Here is a 16,589-nt window from a genome sequence, read left to right on the forward strand (position 1 = left end):
TAGGACTCAGACTCTTTCGGGGAAGGAAATTTAGTACTTACTGACTGCCTGCCGGTTGCCAAACACGATAAGAGGTATTCTCTCCATTCCAGTGTTGATGTGTTAGTGTTTACTCTTTCAATTAAATGGGTACTTAGGACCCATTGTCTGCTTCAGTATAAGCGGTTCAACCTATTTGCTCACAGACACAGCACAGAAAGATTTTATTGTTCTACAAATTTTGATGTTTAGAGACCGTTTTATGAGAAAACATGGAGCTAACATGATGTAAAGATCTGGCCTTGAAATATCACATGTGGTATTAACATTTGTTGTCTAAGGTGTGATTGGATTCAGGCTCTTTTGTGGTGGAGGATGGAGATGAGGTGAAGCGAATAGGGAAGTAGTGCTGAATAGTTAGCAATACCGTTATCAGTTTTAATATTTTATTTTACACTGGGATGAACTCTAGAGCATTATGCATTTTGGAGTGGATGGAACTGGTGGTGGTTCCGTAACCACCACCAAAAACATACTTGGTTTTCAGCTCTGCTCATGGCTGTGGGGTTATGTAGCCAGAAGAAGACTTAGAGATTCTTTAGTATTATGGGTCACAAACTTCATTGCACACGAGTCGGTTTGGCTGTACCATGGATTTCCAAAGGCCACCAAAGACTAGGACCATGCAGCTAAAAGCCAAGAAGCTCTAAAATGCAGATTCCTGGGTCTCACTCTCAGATCCTCACTCAATAGGAAAGGTGGGTCCTAGGAATCTGCATTGAGAGACCCCAGTCTCCCCCCGCCCCCCGCCCCCCGCCTCCATCCCCAGACCCACAGAGGATTCAGATACAGTTGGACCGAACTATGGGTTCGATCTGGGAAACATTGATCTGATCTTTATTCTTTACAGATGAGAGAAGGTTCTAGGAAGTCAAGCGACATGTCCCAGTTTGTTAACAGGAGAAGTGGGAGTGGACCACACGTCTCATAACTCTGTCCGATGATTTTTCCCACCAGAGCATACACTGTTATTTTAGCGTCTAGTTACATCATGAACTAAAGATATGAACCACCAGCTTAAAGTGTCTTTATTTGTAGTAACCTCAGTTTTTTATAAATGGTTTTCAGATGTTTGGGAATAGCTTCAGGTCTCAGTCGCTCTGCCTACAGCTGAGGAGTGATGGGGAGTGGGGGTGGAGGGAAACCCTTCGTCCTTACCTTTCAAATAACCTGCTGGAAAACAGGCTCCTGTGTATTTTCTCCTCGAGTCATCATGCCCCTGGAAGATTAACAGATACTTATTTAGAAAATCGCCCACAGCATCCAGGAACTTGACACTTGATGAAAGGAAGAGTACGTGCTGTTGAACACCTTCTCTACCCAAGTGTGATGTAGCAACTGTTGCTACGTTCGTGGAGGAAAGGAAGGAAATGTTTCATGTGCCTATTATTTAGGATGTTCTCCCCATCTCTATCGCAAACCAGCCAAACAAAATACACACACGCTCTCCACTGAGTCATGCATAGTCTATGATGTAGTATTATGTGTGGAAAAGAAGTTTTCTTCACTGCTAATAGTCATTGTGACACGTCTTGTATATTTTATGAAGAGTGCTAATTGTGTATTTTCTTTCAGAAATCGGCGGAGAAATAAAGTTTTTTTTTTTTATTAAAAATATTTGTTGATATAATCTGAAATTCAAATTCTCCTATTCTGTTGTTCCTTATAAAAACTCTTTATTAGTCCGGATGGGCTAGATTATGCTGTGGTAACAACCAACCACCACGTCATAGTGACTTAACGCAAGAAAGGTGTATGTCCCCATCGGGCCACGTGTTCAGTGTGGATCATGAGGAGAGCTTGGCTCACTGTGCACACTCAGGAATCCACACTGATGGTGGCTCCACCCCAACCTGCATGCTTCCCTGGCGGACAAGAAAGGAGAATGGTTCTGTGCTTTCCTCTGGCAATGAAACGCTTCTGCCCAGAGTTGACAGATCTTACTTCTGCTCAGGTTTTTGTGGCCACATGAAATTCAAGACGGTTGAAAAGGTAATGTTGTCATGAACCCAGACTTTGGGACTTCCTAGATGCCTAGATGTTTGTTTTCTGACTGTGTGTGTGTATGTGAACAGAGGTTCTCTGCAATTACTGTAAAAACACTTAAAACCGTGTTATTCGTTAAAATTAAAAAAAGTTAGAGGTGTAAAATGCATGTAACAAATTTGTCATCTTAACCATTTTTAAGTGTATGGTTCAGTAGTGTTAAATGCATTCACGTTGTTCTGCAGCCAGTCTCCAGAACTCTTCCTCTTGCAAAACAAACTCTACACCCGTTTTATAACAGCTCCATTCTCCCTGCCCCCCGACTGCAACCATTCTACCTTCTGTCTCTGAATTCGAATGTATACAAACGGGATCATAACAGTATTTCTGTTTTTGTGATTGGCTTATGCATTTTAGCATGATGTCCTCAAGGCTCATATATGTTGTGGCATGTGTCAGAATATCTTTTTTAAGAGTGAATAATGTGGCATTTTATGAATGTAGCACATTCTGTTTATCCATTCATCTATCAGTGGACACCTGGGTGGCTTCCACATTTGGCCATTATAAGTAGTGCCACTATGAACATTGGTGTTCCATTTCATTTTATGTGTACTTATTTTTCTGTGTAAAAGAGAAGCAACATCTTCAGACCTCTAGTTTGCTTTTCAGACCCAGGAAACCGTTATTTAAATTTAAACTAATAATCTCACTTTGAGAATCTTCTGCCAGGGGTTACAACAAAAGCTGAGCAGAACTTCGACTACCCCCTATATGTTTGACTAAATCAAGAAAGCTAATGGATTCATTTGTTTTTAGTCCTGTATGTAACCTGCAAATCTTGACGGTTTTCAAGATAGGTGACAGCATGTGGTAGGACATTATTTTGCTGCTAAAAATCTAGGAGCATGGCAAAAAATTACATTATCTTCCTTTTTGTATGTCTGACTCAAATACTATATGGAGGGTGGTCTGATATGAATCAATATGTAAAATGTGGCCACACAAGCTAATTGCATGTATAGCATAGATGCATGGAGGGGCAGGGTAGACTTTTGGGTACAGTGCTGCAAGAAAAAGCAGAACAGGATATAAACTTTGCTACGTGCTAATTGCATGATTCTGAACACACTAGTTACAGAACCTTTCTGAGTTTCATGTTCTTTTTAATCTCTACAAGGAAGAGTTTAAATTACATGATCTTAGTGGGTTAATATCAGTTAACCATAACTTCTAAAATGAATGGGATTTTCTAAACTTTCCTAGTATGAACTTTTTAGTACAAAAATATTAACTCTGATGGAATTTTTAGCAATGAACATCAGGTCATGGCACTCCCTTGCTTAACACCTAAACTGGATTACTGTTGGGTTTAGGCAGTGTTTCTGAGACTGTTTATCATTATTGCCTCCCTTTTTAGACATTTTAAGATACTTCCTCTTAATCCGCCCCTACTCCCATGAAATTTTAATGCCATAAATAAACATATCAGTTTACATGTGCTGTGGCCCTTTGAAGGGACTCCTTGCGTTATCCTTAAACCATTGATATCAGGAGGGAACCTCTTCTCTCCCATTCCCATAACCCAACTTTTCACCCACTTTTGGGGGCATTATCACCCCCATGTAGGCTTTAGACTAAGATTGAAAATCTTTACTATTCTTCAACGCCTAGCATGATTCGTCCTGTGCATAGACATAGCATTTTATAGCGTTTCTCCCCTCCCCCTCCCCTCCCCCTCCCCTCTCCCTCCCATCTCCCTCCCCTCTCCCTCCCATCTCTTTGCTTCCTACTCTCCAGACAGGCCAATGGCCTCCTTTCAGTTCCACAAGGGCATCAAGCTTGTTGCTACTTTGGGGTCTTTGCACAATTCTCTTTGCTGGAGGGCTCGCTCTTTATTTTTAATTTTTTAAGTGTATTTATTTTGAGAGAGAGAACAAGCACGTGCAAGTGGGGGAGGGCCAGATACAGAGGGAGAGGGTGAGAATCCCAAGCAGGCTCTGCCTCACCAGTGCAGAGACTGATGTGGGCTCCAACTCGCCAACTATGAGATCATGACCTGATCTGAAGTCAGAGGCTTAACTGACTGAGCTAGCCAGGTGCCCCTCTTTATTTTTAATTAATCAGTTGACACTCATCCATCTGTTCTCCAGCTTAAATATCTCTTCCCCAGAAGAACCTGGCCCTCTGCTCCCCTTGCCCATTAGGTCTCTTCTGTGACTCTCCCAGTGCTCTGTTTGCTTCAAGCACTTGCAGTTTTGTAATGAGGCACTTGTATATTTCTTCTATGTCTGCCATCTTGGTTCACTGTAGGCTTGAGGCCAGAGACTGACCGATTTCCCTCTGTATATGTCACATCTAACTCAGTGCCTGGAATTGTTAGAAATGGTCAGTGAAGTGTTTTTGAAGAAAATACACAGCAAGGAAAAACCTCTGAACTTGGAGTTGCTTTTTACATGAATGTATACCCTCCTGTTAAATGTTCTTGCCAAAATGAAAAACAAAATGAATGTATATCTTGTTTGCCACAGCAGTGCCTACATATATGTATTAGTTAAGGAAGCATTAGCTGCTGTAACAGTAAAATCCTGAAATCTCAGTGGACAAATAGGGTTTTTGTTGTTGTTCACATAAAGTCCAACTGGCAGGGCTGAAAGGGGTCTGGGGGTGTCTTGAGCATTCAGGGACCGGTGTGATGCAGGCTGCGGTGTCTTTAACACGCGGCTTCTGAGGTCACCCTGGCGCCTGTGTCTAGGTGACAGAGGGGGAAGAGAATGTTGAGAGCTGCATGGGAAGTTTTCTTGGGGTAATCTTGGGAGTGGAATGTATCACTTCTGCCCACGTCCATTTTTTGCGTTCCTCACGAGATTCAAATCTCCACTAGGGTCCCAATCCGTATTATCCCACCAAAGAATCCAGTCAGTCCCATGGCCCCCCCCTCCCCCCCCCCCCCCCCCCCAGCCAGGGAGTTTAAGGAGACAGCTGTGAAATCAGGAGGTAACACAAGCTGGCCTTTGCCACAGTGCGCTTGGAAAGTCACACATCTATGTGCAAGTGTGTAGCTGATGTCTAGATGTATGTGGATTTACAAATCACTGTCAGTAACTTAGGGGCCTTTGGGTCCAAGACCCAGAGAATGGGAACCACTAAAAATAGGAGTATGTAAGTTTTATTTTAGGAGAGATTTTTGCTCCAGCATTTTCAAAATTATAAGGTGAGATATGATGGACCAGGGGTGGGGAAGGGGAAAGAGCTTGGGTTTAGAAATGCACTGTATACATTCAACTGAACAAAATCGGTTGCCTTATAACAACTACCCTTCCCAGGCTCTCTTGCACAGCTGTGTTCCTGATGGTGCAGATTAGCATCTTGTCAGCTGAACGTAAGCCCAGGTGGGGTTCTAGCTGGCTGCTGGCAGCATTGTCCTAAATAAAATGGAGACTTTTTACTAGTGGACTGTTTTCAGTTCCTCAATCACCTGATAAGTCCTATTCTTTTGATGAACTACAAATAAAAACGAGTTCTCCATTCCAGGGCGCTGTTCATCAAGTAGTGTCTGTTTGTTTAAAGAAAAAAAAGGCATATTGCATGTCTGGTTCATCATACTATAAGGCAATTGTAATTGATCTAGGAAATCATGATACTGTACTTTTATCTGGGCCAAAGCTTACCTGGCCATTCTACAGGGTCTCCATTCTTCCTCATGCCATGCAGTGGGGGGTGGAAATATGAGCCTGGGCTTTTCTTTTGTAAGCCTCTCTGAATTCCTGTTCTTGGCAGATAGAAGGAAAAGAAAAGGAAAAAAAGAAAAGAGAAAGAATTCAGAGCTTGGTTGGTTAGGTGGGCTGCTTTATTACTTCCATTTGGCTATATTGTGGAGTTTGAGACTTGCTCTTTTCTTTCCCTTCCGTTCTCCATCTAACTCCATAATCTAGCTCCTCCTTTAGAGAAGCTGGGAGGAAAAGCTGCATTTGGAGACCAACTAAAACCTCCAAAGAGAAGAATGTTTATGTTTTAAATTCTAAAATTTCAAACAAGTTATTTGGCAAGCTAGATGTTTTTCAGCAAGTGTAAACATTTTCCACCTCTTGCTTCTTCCAGTTCTTTGGTCTTTCCGTTTGTATCTGGTGCAGGTTCAGATCAGCGTTTTCCTGCTTTCTATGCTTCTGATACAGCTGGAAAGTGTTTGATCGACATGATCAGAAAACTGGGGCTGTTGTGAACATTACCCCTGAAGCAGACTGGTGAGGTCCCACTGGCATCTTTCTTGGTGCATTTGTGGGATTAGTAAAGAAGTTTATGCTGAAGTTCCAGCCAGAACAAGAGCTGGAGAAGGACCTTCCGAATCCAAGGTTTCACAGCTTGGTAAAACTTCACAGTGGTGCTGACATGTAACAAGCTGGTAGATACTCATCTTCTCCTGGGTATTACCCCAGATGGTCTTACTTAGATCAAGACAGCCATGTAGAAGCTGGGCGGACATGGCTCTGTGGGACTTCTACAAGAGCAAGAGGATTTGAGTTACATTTCATTTGAATGAAAACTTGTGAAGTGCTTGCAGTGTGCCTGTGTTTGGGAACATGCCTTTCCCTGCTGGCTTTTGTTCTAGGTCATCCCGTGAGTGGATGACTGTTCAGAGGAATTGCTTATTGAGTGGGAACTCGGGGGCCTGTCAGCCAACCATGAGCTCAAGCAGTTCTTCCCTGCAGCTGGAGCTGATTATGTCTTTAGCTGCCACTGTTAATGAGGCAAAAAGCATCTGCCGAGAGCTGGGCTGGCACTCCCAGGGCGGTCTGCCACTTTTCCATCAGTTGCGGCAAAGAGGGTCCAGGGTGTGGAACAGATAAACCTGAGTGTCGGGCCTGTGGTTCTTTGAAGCTGTTTTTGAGGGGGAAATAGAAAATGACTCAATTTGACATTCGGTGACTTGCCAGTTACACTGTCTATGTCTTAAGTTTTTTGTGTGCTGGTCGCTTTTGTTTGGGTGAGAAGGTCTTAGGGGTCCACTTGGTTGAAGGTATGGAAGAGTTCTAGCTGTGAATTTTATTTTATTTTTTATTTTTATTAAAAAAAATTTTTTTTAACGTTTATTTTTGAGACAGAGAGAGACAGAGCATGAACGGGGGAGGGTCAGAGAGAGGGAGACACAGAATCTGAAACAAGCTCCAGGCTCTGAGCTGTCAGCACAGAGCCCGACGCGGGGCTCGAACTCACGAGCCTTCGAGCTGTGAGATCATGACCTGAGCCGAAGTCGGCCGCTTAACCGACTGAGCCACCCAGGCGCCCCTAGCTGTGAATTTTAAAGGCACCTCCTGTACAGGGCCATTAGTTTCTTGGGTGATTTCTGAAGCTGAGACTTTGGAACAGATGACAGGAAGCCCTGCCACTAAATATATTTCATTCATTTTGTAGGTCTGTTCTGTGTTGGGTGGGTTCTCTTTTGTGAAGGCTATCCCAGAAAATGTTTGCATTTTGAATCCAGTGATCTAACTAATCAGGTTATTATAATAGACGGTTTTCCATGTTTTTTGTTTTGTTTTGTTTTTAAACAAAGCACAAGCTTTTTGAAATTTATTCAGGAATCTGTAATCTGGATAATTTTCGTATTGTGACCTGATATATGATCTTCTTCCCACCCTTCAAGACACATTTCAAGAGTGGTTTGACTTCTTATTTTCTGGATTTGATTAACTTTTTTCAGATCAAACTAGAGTTTTATTTGTTTGTTTTCATTTCCTTAAAGTTTACTTATTTATTTTGAAAGAGAACGAGCATGAATGGGGCAAGGGCAGAGAGAGAGGGAGAGAATCCCAAGTAGGCTCCACAGAGCCCGACGCAGGGCTGGATCCCAGGAACCGTGAGATCATGACCTGAGCTGAAATCAGGAGCCGGATGCTTAACCAACTACGCCATCCAGGTGCCCCTCAATCTAGACTGTTAAAACTTTCAAGAAAAGGGGCGCCTGGGTGGCTCAGTCGGTTAAGCGTCCGACTTTGGCTCAGGTCACAATCTTGCAGTCCGTGAGTTCGAGCCCCGCATCGGGCTCTGGGCTGATGGCTCAGGGCCTGGAGCCTGCTTCCGATTCTGTGTCTCCCTCTCTCTCTGCCCCTCCCCCGTTCATGCTCTGTCTCTCTCTGTCTCAAAAATAAATAAAAACGGTAAAAAAAATAAATAAATAAAACCTTCAAGAAAAGAACTAAATTCAATGCATCTTGGATCTTCTCAAAGTGCCCAAATCTAGCATCAAGCATAGCACACACTCCTTAGATAAAGTTGTAGGTGTTTTTTGGCTGCTCTAATAAATTACTGCAAACTAAATTGCTTAAAAAAAAAAAAAAAAACAGAGACATTTATTCTCTCACAGTTCTGGAGGCAGGAACTCCAAAATCAAGGTGTCAGCAGGACATGTTCCCCCCAGAGGCATGGGGGGAGAGGCTCTTTCTTCCCTCTTCCAGGTTCTTCTGGTTACTGGCATTCTTTGGTATTCCTTGGCTTGTGACTTCATCACTCGAGTATCTGCCTCTGTCTTTATATCATCTGCTTTGCGTGTGTCAGACTTCTCTCTTCCTCTCTTTTGTGATGGCATACCTTTCTCATCTCAAAATCTTTAACTTAACTACATATCTGCAAAGACCCTTTTCCCAATCACTGGGCATGGCATAGCTTTGGGAGCCATTATCAGTCCACCACACCCATATATGGTTTCTGCATAATCTCCTGCCCAGTTAGTTATTCAATCTCCATCTAAAGCACTTAACCTCAAGGATATTTGCTTCTGTTTCATTTTTTATGAGCTGTTTGCTTCAAGTCATTTCTATTTTAATATCATCTTGTTCTGTATTCTTTTGTCTTTAAGATAGTATTTGCAGTGAAAATTGCTTTCCCTGCAGTAGGAATGGCTTTAGTCTTGATTGTGTCATTAATAGTGAGTCTTACAAGCTGTTTGGGACTGAGGACAAGGCATTGTAGCTATCACCATTGAAACTAATGAAAATCTGGGTGTGGTGTCCACAGCAGAGTTATTGTGCATTTGTTGGTTAGATGATATCAAAGTCTTGTTATTAACAATGAATTTAAATTTAATTTCCCAATAATCTCAGTGTCAAGCATTTTACTTTCTAAGCTTTACTCCCATCTTTTGAATTTGCTCCCTGTGGAATGAATGCCCAACCCCATAATTCTTCAACTATCCTGGGGCCTGCAAGCCCTTACTCCTACCACCTTTTCACTGTACCTCACTTACCTTACTTTGCTCCTGGCCTTGGCCAATCATCATAACCACTCCCTCAGTCATCATAACCACTCCCTCAATTTTGTTCTCCTCTCTTCGATGCACTCGAAGAGATCTCCACCCAAGTTCGTTATACCTATGAAGCTGGGTGTGTTTGCTTCAAGTGACCAGCAATTACAGTACAGTCCCCTTGTCTGTCATTCCCTTAAGTGAACTTTTTTTTTTTTTCCTGTTCAAACCTCTCACAATTTCTTCCTTGTCCTTATTCATTGCTTCTTTAATTGGGAAAAACAGAAGCCACCAGAAGAAAACTTCCACATTTCCCCACCTACCTGCATCTAGTTCATATACTCTGCCTTCTTTCCAGTTATAATGGGTAAACCATCCATTCTCCTAACAATGGCCAGTCTTCCCACTTGGTGTCCCAGATCTCATCCCCGTTTCTCCAAGGATATTGCTCTAATTCTCCTCTTTTCTACATTCTATTTCTTTTGTTCCTTTTTTAAAAAAATTTATGTACAAGACTTTTCCCCCCAACCCACAAACATCTCATTATTTCTGCCATATTTAAAGCTTTCTCTTGATACTACTTGCACTTTACTTTACCACTCCTTTTCTTCACTTTCTTGTACATTAAAACTTTGAAAGAGTTGTCTGTATTTGCTTTAATTATCTCTTGAATGCATTGTGGTTAAGGTATCACACCATTACTTCTCTGAAACTGTTTTTTTTTTATAAAGGCATCAATAGCCTTCATTCCAAATCCAATGGACAGTTCTCAGTCCTCATTTTACTTGACTTCCTACCTTAACACAAATGACCACTCCCTCTTCCTGTGAATCCTTTTATGAATTGGCCTCCAGAACAACACATTCTCCTTTTCTCCTTCCTGTGGGTTTCCTTTCTTTTTGTCTCCTTGCTTCTTAAGGATCAGTTCTTGGACTCGTTTTTCCACATTCACTTCTTGGTAATCTTAGTATCATGGCTTTAATTACCAATTACAGTCTGATATCCAGATTTATATCTGTAGCCTAGAACTTTCCTAAACTTCGTCCTTCTATATTCACTACGTACTTAGCATTCCTACATGGATATTTAATAGACCTCTCAAATGTAACATGTAAAACTGAACTCTGATCCCACCCCCATCCCTGCCATAAAAACTCCAACCCATAAAAAAGCAAAACATGCTGCTTCTCCCATAGACATCCCCATCTTATTGGAAGCCAACTCAATTCTGTAATTTTCTAGGTTAAAAACATTGGGGTTGTTCTTGACTCTTCTGTTTCTGTCACACTGCACACTCACTGGTGATGCTCTGAGCTGCTGCTTCTATAAATGTGGAAGAAAGTCACTTCTTAAATCTCTGGCATCACCATCTTGATTCATATGATCCTCTGTTTGCCTGGATTATTGGGAAAGTGCTGTCCAAAAGGTCTCTGCTTCTGTTACCTACCTTAGTCTCTTCTCAGTGCAGCACCCAGTGATCCTGTTGACTTAGGTACTTCTTAATATCTTCTAATGCCCTCCTATCAACCTGAGTGCAAATGCTAAAGCTTTAAATGGGTTGTAATGCCCTATAAATCTGGCCACCTCTCTGATCCTCTCATACTCTTTCCCCCTTACTTACTGTGCTCCAGCCACATTGGTTTTCATCTGTTTCTCGACATGCCAGGCATGCTGTACCTCAGGGCTTTGTATTTCGTATTTACCTGTTGATAAAAACAAAATAAAAATCATGCCTTTATGCTTACTTTTACCTCTCTGATTTGGGGACAGATATGAGGTGTATGTGGTTTTTTAAAGCATAATGTCCTTGCTATTTGCTAAATAAAACATTATTTCCATGTCAAATGAATTTACATATGAGACCCTAGTGCTTTAAGTCATTTTTACAGACTTATCTCTCCTCTTTGCAACAAAATAGTTGAAACTGTCATTGTCTTCAGCATTTTTTTTTTGAAAATCACTATGGCTCATTTCTTAATTAAGGTTCTTTTATTTTTAACCCTTGGGTTATACTCAATACTCATTGGCACTGTAGACATAGCAGAAGGAAACAGAAGGCCCCCATAACATATAGAAATTCACAGATGCCATGTTAATGTCCAAGTCTTCTCGCATCCAGAGCATGTGAGGGAGAGAGCACAGGCTGGGTACTGGATCAATTACCTAACTGGCAATATGACCTCAGACAAACCCCATAACCTCTGTGCACCTTTGCTTCCCATCTGTAAAGAGAAAGGAGTTGAACCAAAGGGGTTGATCTCCGAGGACTTTTTCGGCCCTAACAATCTGTGAATGTGGGCAGAAGTACCACTCAGATCATAAATACCTGCTATGTTATATTGAGGTTTCTCCCCTCTGATACCTGCTCTTTGCCAGCTTTCATGTTAAAATTTTCCACCAAACAGGAACACCAGAGGCAGAGGACTTCCAGGCAGGTACCACCCCTGCTGACTGCCAAATATCCCCTCAACCTAACCACTGCCTGCACGGATGGGCTTTTGCTAGAAATTGGCCAGCTTTAGTCCCCTTCCACAAATAAACTTTAAAGTACTCTCTTGAAGAGTGAGAAGCTGCCAGTGGTACTGGCAGTGAGTTTTATAATTATTTTTTGATTTTTTCCATGTGACTTTTGGTCTCAGGGCAGTGTGTTTGGTTGGGCTAAATTGATAGTTTTCCCATGGTCGTGGTTTACACCTGCTGGCCATGCAGGAAACTATGGTGGGAGAGTTCCTTGGTCCTCTGGCCCTCTGCTAGCCTGGGTACATGCTGAACCCATCTCTGCAGCTGGAACCACTGCCAGCCTGGCGTTGTTTGTGTGTCCCACACGGCTGCTGCTGAGGAGAGGCTTGGACTGCTTAGCTTAGACAAGCTGAATCAAGTCTTGGAAAATATTTCTCCTAAAATGCTGTTGTAGACAGTGATGAGGGGTAACCAAAAAAGCACACAGCTGTGGGCTAGGCTCTGGGTTGGCCTCGTTTTTTTTTTTTTTTTTAATTTTTTTTTTTTTAACGTTTATTTATTTTTGAGACAGAGAGAGACAGAGCATGAACGGGGGAGGGTCAGAGAGAGAGGGAGACACAGAATCTGAAACAGGCTCCAGGCTCTGAGCAGTCAGCACAGAGCCCGACGCGGGGCTCGAACTCACATACCATGAGATCGTGACCTGAGCCGAAGTCGGACGCTTAACCGACTGAGCCACCCAGGCGCCCCTGGCCTCGTCTTTAATACTCACAATAGCTCTTGCAGAAGTGGCTTTATATCCATGTTAGGAATGATGAAAGTGACCTAGATGTTCATTAGCAACCGGTAAAAGGTTGAGTTAAATTGGAATTCAGACCTTTCTGACTTCATAGTGCATGTTCTCTGTACGGCTGTACCCTGCCTCTTAAATGTAGTCAGTGTTAGACTTACATCCCTTATAGTTAGTTAGATTTTGATGGGAGTCTAGATCTTTTATTCTGTATCATTGTTTCAGGGGGAAAAAAAAGAGTTCTTATTTTTAAACAAACTTATAAACTTTGGTAATATTAACACTTTGTGGGGCGGGGGGGGGGATCGTTTTACTTGTTGATTTAATAAGTTCCATTGTTTGATCATTACTCAAGCACCTCTTCTAATAAAAGATGAAGAGAATTCAGGTAGTTTAGACTCGGCCCGCTAAATATTGTTGGCTGTATTATGTTTTCTCATCTCTCTCCTGCTTAAGATAAAAAGAAAAAACAAAAAACATCACTCCTACCAACAAAATCATACAACTAGAAATTAGGAGAAGGGGGAGACTCTAATGCTTTCCTTTAAAACGCATGTATCTTGAGGTTCGAATCAAAGTGATTGTGTTTTACAATTCTTATCTGTTTAATTGTGACACAGTACACCTGCTTGCTTTTAAGAAGAGAAGTTACAGAAGTTTAAGGAGGGAGGAAAGTGACGTGGACACCCGATAACTCTTCTCCAGTGATATCCTGATGAGTTAAGCATAAATGAATCAGAAACAGATGGATTTTTTCCCCCTTAAAATACACATGGGTTTAAAAACCAAGGGAAAATACGCTTGGAAAAAAAATGTTCTTTGTTAAAGCCCAAATGTCTGAAATATAATTTAAGATTTTCATAGGGTCCAGCAAGTAGTTATGTGCACTCATCTCTAATTTGGATGGGGTGTGTGCAGGAGTCGAGCATTTAAACTATTCTGTGGAGCTGCTGTCGGGGAGGCGTAACAGTCCTGTAAAATGACATAAGGCACAAGGGCCTTATGTGCAAACTCGTTTCACATGGCTTCTTGGGTATTGAGTAACATGAATTTCACGTAATTTGATTCTTGAAAATTTTATAAGGTTTACCTCAATCTTTGTGTGTGAAAGTGGAAACAGTTTCAAAGGGCTATCCCCAGGTGCTGTGCTAGGCACCTCGACTCTCCATCCTTGGGCCAAGGGTAGAATGTCATCTGCATGACCTTGTGCTTACTGGTTCTCCTTCACTGTCCTTTGGTCATTGTTTTAGATTTGATTGAAGCCAGTATTCCCCATAATTTGTTCTAGCTGCACGTGTTCATATGGATGTGGGATGAACTTTGGCTTTACTGTAAGTTGGCAAACTTTGGAAAGGTGTCGGTTGGATATCAGGAAATCCCCCTGACCAGCAAGAACTGAGTTCCAGAAGAGATCACTCAATTATCTTCCTTTGATCAGGTCTGTCTTCATTGTTGACTGACATATTTTGTTGCGGGATCTTTGAGGAACACTTTTGCAAATTATGAAGCTATTTATTCCAAAGAGATGCACTGCCTTCTCCTGATATTTCTGACTGGGTATATTGCCACCATCTTAAGCTAGACATGGAGAAGACCCTTTTTTTCCCCTGACAAATCATTAAATAGCTCCTCTGCCTAATGCCTCTGTTTCTGTTAGGAGGGAAAATATCCCTTCTTACACTTAGGCTTGCTCCACACTGAACTCCTATCACATCTTTCCTTTTCTTTCTCACAAAATCTATCAGTTCTCCCTTTTACTCTCCACTTACATAGCTTGGTACTCCTAAACTCCAGTTTAGTCATCTGGTTTCACAAAGACTGCCTTACTTTCATTCAATATCTAGAGAATTCCACAACTCCAAACCATTTTCGTTTCTTATCTGGTCCCTTCCCTTTTACAGATGAACTATTTCTTTCAGCATAAGTGTGGTATTTCTTAATCTTGCAAAGCCCTTCTTCATTAGATTTTTTTTAAAACTCTTATAGTCACCATCTAGTTTACAATTGATTTGTTTGGTATTTATTTATTATATGAAATTTATTGTCAAATTGGTTGTTTGGTTCTTTTCAAACTAGTCTCCTCCTGGGTCCCCATTCCTGCCTTTTCTTCCTTGTGCATTATGTTCTGTGCCGTCTCCAATGTCTAAAATACTTTTTCACCTCATCAGTACTTTTTCATCTCATTCAAAAAACTTTAAGGTTCTCTTTAAAAATAATATATACTTGGGGGCACTTGGGTGGCTCAGTTGGTTGAGCATCCAACTTCCGCTCAGGTCATGGTCTCACAGTCTGTGAGTTCGAGCACTGCGTCGGTCTCTGTGCTGATGGCTCAGAGCCTGGAGCCTGCTTTGGGTTCTGTGTCTCCCTCTCTCTCTGCCCCTCCTCTGCTCGCACTCTGTCTTTTTCTCTCTCAAAAATAAACAAACATTAAACATTTTTTAAAAGTAATGTATACTTGGTTGATAAACAATGTATGATTGCTGATATATAAAGTTCCACCTCAAGAGCATTTAATTAAATTGGTTCATTTAATGAAAGAATGATTATAATAATCATAATGTAGCTGGGATTTCTATTTTTTCAGCTGGTTTTGATGTGCTGCATCATTCATTCATTTACTTACATAAATCCATATATTGAACATACACATTCTTCTCTTTAAGCACTGGAGATACAAATATGAATAATATGTTACTTGGAAAGCACATAATCAGAGGAAGACAGGCATGTATAAATTATAGTACAGTAGACTGTATATACTTTGATGATTGTTTTAACAGAGTCCTGTGGGCATACAGAGGAGAGAATCATAAAGTCAGTTCAAGAAAGGGATGGTGTGATGGTAAAGTGACATCAGACTTGAGTCTTCTTGACTGAGTGGAAGAATGGGGGAAACGAGGGTATTGATGGAGAAGAGCATTGTGGAGGCATGAGAAAGAAGTGTGTGGTGAGGGTGGGGGCAAGGATAAAACAATAAGTTAAATTGTAGACTGTGGTAGGACCAATAATAGGACATAAGGCAGGGTGGCAGATTAGGCCACATTGGTGAAAAATCTCTGTGTCTTGTTAAGGAGTTTGATGTCAACCCAGAGTTTATTGGAGGTTATTTCATGCCTTCTGTGTGTGTGTGTGTGTGTGTGTGTGTGTGTGTGTGCGCGCGCGCATAATGAAATGATCTAATTTGTTTTTAAGATTCAACCCTTAGACCATTATGGAGGAAGGATTCGGGAAGAGAAAAAATCAACTGGGGAGATGGGTTGGCTTAAGTATTCCAAGGATTTGGGTGAGAGAAAATGAAGTTTCGAGCAGAGGCTGTGACAGTAGGATGGAGAGAAAGACAAAGTCCTTGAATAGAATTTGGTAGCAGACCAAATTCAGGGCCACACAGAATGGGAGAAGCAGCTGATGACTCTGACCTGCACAGCTTGTGCGGGTGGCAATGCAGTTTCATGAGATTGGATTTTCTTCCTGTATTCCTATTTGGGGCAGGTCGATAAAAAGCTTCATTGTTTGCTTGTTGAATTGGAATTGGCTGGGAGGCATCTAAGTGAAGCTGCCTGGTAGGCATTTAGAGATGCAAGATGGGTGTGGAAAAGATGGAGGTGGCATTAGAAATAGCAACCTGTCATGTCCTTAGATTTCCATGGCCTGAACAATGGTACTTTATGTATATAGTTGACCCTTTAACAACGTGGGGGTTGGGGCACTAGCCTCCTTCCCACCATAGTCAAATATCTGCATATAACTTTTGACTCCCCCCAAACTTAATTACTAATGACTGAAAGCCTTACTGATAACAAACAGTCCATTACCACATATTTTGTATGTAAAATGTATTATATACTGTATTCTTACAATAAATTAAGCCAGAAAAAGTGACTAAGAATATCATAAGGAAAAGACATTTACAGCATTTTACTGTGTTTATAAAAAAAATCCATGTAAGTGGACCCATGACAGCTCAAACCCATTTTGTTCAAAAGCGTCACCTGTGCACTTTAAGTTCTTTAGGACAGCACTGCTTATGCTCACGTTACTCTTGGCCATTTTCACATTTTCTTGACAAATAGTTCC

At 41.5% G+C, this 16,589-nt stretch overlaps 1 long non-coding RNA gene across 1 annotated transcript; it reads right to left on the reverse strand.

Moving 5' to 3' along the window:
* Positions 1–1,097: 1,097 nt before the first annotated feature.
* LOC125914039 (uncharacterized) lies at positions 1,098–12,678 on the reverse strand. The gene is made up of 4 exons (XR_007455186.1): positions 12,498–12,678; positions 10,887–10,968; positions 5,697–5,797; positions 1,098–1,258 (listed from the first exon to the last, which is right to left on the reverse strand). It is a non-coding gene; the product is annotated as an uncharacterized LOC125914039 (long non-coding RNA).
* Positions 12,679–16,589: the final 3,911 nt, after the last annotated feature.

The sequence above is a fragment of the Panthera uncia genome, chromosome D4 (genome assembly GCF_023721935.1).
Source record: "Panthera uncia isolate 11264 chromosome D4, Puncia_PCG_1.0, whole genome shotgun sequence".
NCBI lineage: Eukaryota > Metazoa > Chordata > Mammalia > Carnivora > Felidae > Panthera > Panthera uncia.